Source organism: Citrus sinensis, chromosome 3 (assembly GCF_022201045.2).
Source record: "Citrus sinensis cultivar Valencia sweet orange chromosome 3, DVS_A1.0, whole genome shotgun sequence".
In the NCBI taxonomy this organism is placed as follows: domain Eukaryota; kingdom Viridiplantae; phylum Streptophyta; class Magnoliopsida; order Sapindales; family Rutaceae; genus Citrus; species Citrus sinensis.
This window is the reverse complement of record NC_068558.1, coordinates 12605913-12611871: the sequence shown is the minus strand read 5'-3', so window position 1 is coordinate 12611871 and position 5959 is coordinate 12605913. Positions and strand designations below refer to the sequence as shown.

Here is a 5959-nt window from a genome sequence, read left to right as displayed (position 1 = left end):
TAAAGATTTATTTAAAATTTTGTAATAAAATATTATTTGTATTCTAAAGTTATTTTTATATATTATAAAATATTCTAATATTCTATTAGATAAATTAGATTATTTAAATTATATTTGTCTTTATTAGAAAAATCTAAAAACCAATTTTTTAGTTACTATTTACAAAGGATATTATAGTCAAAAGAGGATTTTGGTGTCCCTTATTGAATTCTTGAGGGTACATAACTATTTTCCCAAACTTTAAGTGTAAGTGTTCTTTTTCCTTGTTTGTGCGTCAAAAACTTATTTGAATATTTAAAAAAGACTTCATATAGATTTTTGATGCAATAAATGACAAAATTTGGCATACATTTCTAATTAGTTCTATTCCTCACGTTGAGAGGTACAAAAAGACTTGTTATATGATCAAATCTGATATCATTTGCCCTATCTAACAATACCAAAAAATATCCTGCATCATAATATTAAATTACATTACAAGAGAAAAACTGTCTATTTTATATAAATCCAGTAACAAATATAACGGTAAGGTGTAAAAATGTTAATTTTAGAAACTTGGGTATAAAGATGATAAATTTGTTACTGTTGAAATATTTTTGGCCTTTGTCATCTATAAGGTGAAAAAAAAAAATAGTAATTTCGCAAGTTTAAAAATTTGATTGAATATGTATAAATCATAAAATCAATAATAGAAGTAGGAGCGACTCCGGACTGACCCCACTTGTCAAATCACGATGATGACTTTGGAGAACAAATCATGCCAAAGGGACAAGATTAAAAAGAACTACTGAAGATAAAAAAGGACTTAAATTATGCACTTTTTTTTGCATACAACAATTCGATCTTATCCTCATCTGAGCTTAGTCTCTAGAGCTCTATAAATTCGAACTCTTCCATGCCAAACTGATCAAGTAACTCACTCAAACAGCTCTCTGAAAGATAACAAAATGAATACTCCTTTCGTGACTGGAGTCTCCTTTCTTCTCCTTGCCTTACAAAACCGCTTGTGGGACTCGCTGATCCTTTGGTTGATGTCAATGGCAACAAGGTGGAAGCATCCCGAGACTACTATTTGGTCTCAGCAATTCGAGGAGCAGGCGGCGGCGGCCTCACCCTCTTCAGGGGCAGAAACGAACTCTGCCCACTTGATGTTGTCCAACTAAGTTCCGACTCAGAAAGAGGAACCCGTTTAAGATTCGCAACGTATGATAACACTAGTATGATCAATGAAGAAGTGGATCTGAACGTGAGATTCTCGACAGAGACTCGCTGCAACGAACCAACAGTATGGAGAGTCGACAGCTATGATGCATCGAGAGGAAAATGGTTTATATCAACTGGTGGTGTTGAAGGAAACCCTGGAGCTCAAACTTTGAAAAACTGGTTTAAGTTTGAGAGAATTGGAAGAGATCGAGGTGAGTAATAGGGATAAAAATACCTATATTTCTTGATTTAAGTACCTATTTAATTCTTATATTTTAAAAAATACCTCAAAAACTTATAATGATAATATTACATTACATTCTTATCCTATTTTTTTCTTTTCGTTTAATGACATAACTTAATTTGATATATTATAATTTTTTTATTAATATTTCAAAAATATTGTTGTACAAATATTATTATAAAAAGAAAATAAGGATGGAATTGTGGCTTATTTAACAATAAAAGTGTCTTGGAATTTTTTTTAAATATAGAGATTAAATAAATATTTAACTCAAAATATAAGTAATAAATAAATATTTACCGTAAGTAATAATGATAACTGAACACAAAGTTTGAAGAGACAAATAATGACAAAATACGACAAAACCATCTCACTTATCTTGTATTGATTTTTTTTTTTAACTTACTTTACAAAATTGTATATTACTGTATCCTTGCTCTTTCCAGCTACGTACAAGATTGTTCACTGTCCTTCCGTTTGCGAATCCTGTGTATCTTTATGCAATGATGTTGGGGTTTCTCACGATCATGCTCGACGTTTGGCTCTTACTAATGGGCGCGCGCTTGCTGTTGTTCTAGTCCCCGCTAATGAGAGATCAGCCTCATGTGCATCTTGAATGCCCTTGTATCCTTACTCTAAATAATGGATCGGGCTAGCTCCTTGACGCTTATAACATAAACAAAAATGTCATTGCTAACTAGCCTGTGTACCTTTGAACGGAAACTTGTAGTAGCATTAAATAAAAGTGGCGAATTTTGACTGTTTAATCTCTTAAGAGCTTTGGTTATGACTGAGGAGTTATTACTTGGGGGAAAAAAAGCTACTTTGACAGGGATAAAAAAATTTATTTGAAAAAAAAAAATGAAATACTTCAATGTTCAATCAACCATGACAATATTCATAGGCATATTCATGTGACTAAGTTGAAAAATTAATATTCATTCAAGTGATAGGCTTAAGCATTACAGTTAAAAAAAAATTGTGACAATCAGCTTATTCAGATATCTGTACCCCACAATCGTGGATCTTATCCCAACTAACATGCTTTAAGACAATGAACAAAACCGTGTAATTAAACACATTTCAATTGTCTTGAACCAAACCGTGAAACAGATATCAATTGTCTTGATGCAAATAATTATGAGTAATATCTTGCTAACATTTTGGACCGCTTGTTAGTGAATGCAACGTATAGGGTATCTCCAATTTTTAACTAGGATTCATAGGGGTAAATATATTAGAATATATAGTATTTAAGTCAGATCATTCTTAAATATTTTATTTGAATTTGCCTTGTTTTTTATTTGTATTTGAGTTTTTTTTTTCTAGTTAGTATAGTTTTATATATGTTAGACCAGTAACTTCTTTCTCGCTTATTTTATTAGAATTTTCTTATGAATCTACTCGTGTTCAAAAGTTAGCTTAAAATTTGAAAGTCTTATATTATTAGTCCAGTAATAGGGATGGCAAAAAAAAAAATTCAACTTGATTTTATCCCTAATAAACTCTCCTGGACATATTTTTCAAACACTCGGCAATATTCATGCTCAGGCCTCACCTTAAAGCTTGATTCCAACCCGAAAGCTACAAAATGATTTACAATAAAAATACATATTTTTTATAATTAGAGTACACATTTTAATATTTATATACCCCACTAATAATATATATTTAAAGTTGTAAATCCTTTAACCCAACTTTTAAATCCTAATCTAATAAAAACAAAATTTTATAAACTACCAAGCTGTTTTACAAATTAAAGTTTATTTATAAAACACCTTTTAATATATTTTAAAGTTTATAACGTTTTATTTTTATCATATTACGCTTTAGAAGGATTTAAATGTTGTTATGAATGGGCTAAACAGATACAAAAATAAATATTTTAACCTTTTGTTTTTAAGCATTTCTCTTGCTTTAAGCTGGGTTCAGGTTTTTTAAGGTGAAATCTAAGCCAAACATAAGTGTGTTTAGAAAACGTGCCCAGGACGGGCTACCTAGGCTAGGGTGGAGCCGATTTATTTTGCCATCCTCAGTATTGGGCTAATAATATAAGTTTAAGGCAACTATCAACTCTTGAGTTAGTTTTTTGACATAAATTAAGCATATGGGCTTATGGGCTTCTATAGTACGATGGAACCCACAAATTTATTGTTGATTGAAAATGATATTTAACATCTCAATGTGGTCCTTTTTCCTTTGCTTCAAACACCAAATATCTGGGTATATTATCTCCCTTGCAAACTGATTTTAAGCTAGAAAATAGGAGTTGGACTATTGGCACCCACCCAATCTCCTCATGCAATCCCATTTTTAGTTGTATTTATTTTATTTCTGAAAATGTCCTTTTTTTAATACATTCTTTTAGCTTTTAATTTAATTTTTTTTTAATGTTAAAACTCAAAGTGGTATTTTGTCTTTTTTTTTTTTGGGCAATCTTATTGTTTGTCTACACACAAATTAAAAAATTTTCTAGGTAATGAATTTTTAGATGTCAATCATTGGTTTAAATTAAACTATTTTAAATTATAACTTGGAAGGAAATTAAACAAAAATATATGTAACCAGTAAGAAATAGGAAAAAATAAATTATTTTAAGTCTATTTTAATTAGATAGGAAGTGAAAGATGGAAAATAAAAAAGAAGGATTGATTATGAATTCAAGAATTTGTTGGAAAAATATCACTGTATGTTTGATTCTTATTTGTTTTAACTATAATTTTATTTAAAGTGGGGTTTTATAAGGATAATAAAGAGGTACCAATAGCTTCACTTAGAAAATAGTTTCTGGTATGATGATATGAGCTTCAAGCAACCCTTAACTCTTGTTGTAACTTTTTAGTATAAGTTAGGCCCATAAGATTTGATATGATCACATCATAATCCCCTAAATTAAAAAGATTTTAATATGTTTCAATTTTTTTTTCTTTTACTAATTGTTGAAAATAAAGAGCAGTATAGATAAGGATAACAATTGATTTTTGTAAGCGTCAAGGCTTAACTTAATTATAACATGAACGAAAATATTAAAACGGAAATGTTACAATTACCAGGAAAAGAAATGTTACAATTATACTGATTATGATTTTTTAACGAGTTAATCCTTGATGCTTAATTTATTTGATTGATTTACAATATATTATTAAGGATTAACTCGTTGTCCAGGTGTTCTATCATATTCATGCCTATTAGCCCTCTTCTTAATCAAAATACTAGTCGCAACTCTTCTTCTATCAAGACTGTGTTTTGGCGTTCTCCAGGGGTTCCTTGGCTTGAGATGAATACGGATGGTTTGGCTACGGGTAATCCCAGAATCTCGGTTTGTGGGCTTTTTTCAAGGCTTTAATGGTGCTTTTACGAAGCCGCCTTACTGTGGCTCTGGGCCTTGTTATGCTGAGATTAATGCCATTCAAGCTGTTAATATTGCTCTTTCCATGGGATGGCAATTTGTTTGGCTGAAGAGGGATTCAAATCTGCTAACTCTTGCTTATTTGCAGAACTCTCTTTTTCATCTGCCGGGGCAACTCGTACTTTGTGGTTGAACTGTCTATAACAGATCAGTCATATGTAGTTTCGTAGTCATATTAATTTTGAAGGGTAATTCGGTTGCTGATTGCTTAGGAAAGGCGGGGTCTAACTGATTCGAGGCCCATGGTGAACTTTTTTTTTCTTACGTTAAACAACATCAATTCCCAAAGGAATATTAAATAGCTTATAATTCAACTATCTTTAATAATATATTGAATTTCAACAATTATCAACATGATCCTAAAAAAAAAAAAAAGATATATATTTATTGTGATCATCTTCAAAGTTGATTATTTCATTCACTATTTCATTATTGTTTAATTCATTTGAAGTTAATCGTTCAATAACAAATTCTTCACTTAAATACATATCTTTTCTTACTAGCAGTGAAAAATTTATCAAGAGCTCGTTTTTGAGATTTAACTAATTTTTCTGTTCTCTTTTTTTTTTAAATTTTTTTTTGTACCTTTTCATATTCTAATGCTTATTTTCTAGTTGACATGCTTTTCAAATCTAAATAACAAACAAATAGACAAATACACATTTTCTTTTCTAGATTATTCGAGCCATATATCAATACCAAAAATAAAAATAAATTAAATTTAAAAAAGATAAGAATAGTAACAATTAAAAATAGAATTGTTGATACCACTTGGCAAGTTGACTAGTTGAGACGAATAAAATGATTAGATGATGACAATAAATTTCGTACAAAAGAATTTTCTTTGTAGAGAGGAGAGTAACAAATTGTTTAGTTGAGAATATCATTGATTCACTATCTAATTGCTTTGGGTTTTTTAATAGATTTTGATAGAATACTAAGAGTTAGTTCTAAAATATAAGGTTAATAATTTTAATAGAGTAATTTTTGGAAACAGAAGGCATTGAATTTTTTTTTTTAAATAAAGAAGTAACATCAATTAAAGTCTTTCCTGTGACTAAGAAATGTCTCCCTAGCCTATGTACCTTTGAACGAAATAAAAG

At 29.8% G+C, this 5959-nt stretch overlaps 1 pseudogene; it reads left to right on the top strand.

The window, feature by feature from the left end:
- The first annotated feature begins 932 nt into the window (after positions 1-932).
- LOC102607246 (21 kDa seed protein-like) lies at positions 933-2214 on the top strand (annotated as a pseudogene).
- Positions 2215-5959: the final 3745 nt, after the last annotated feature.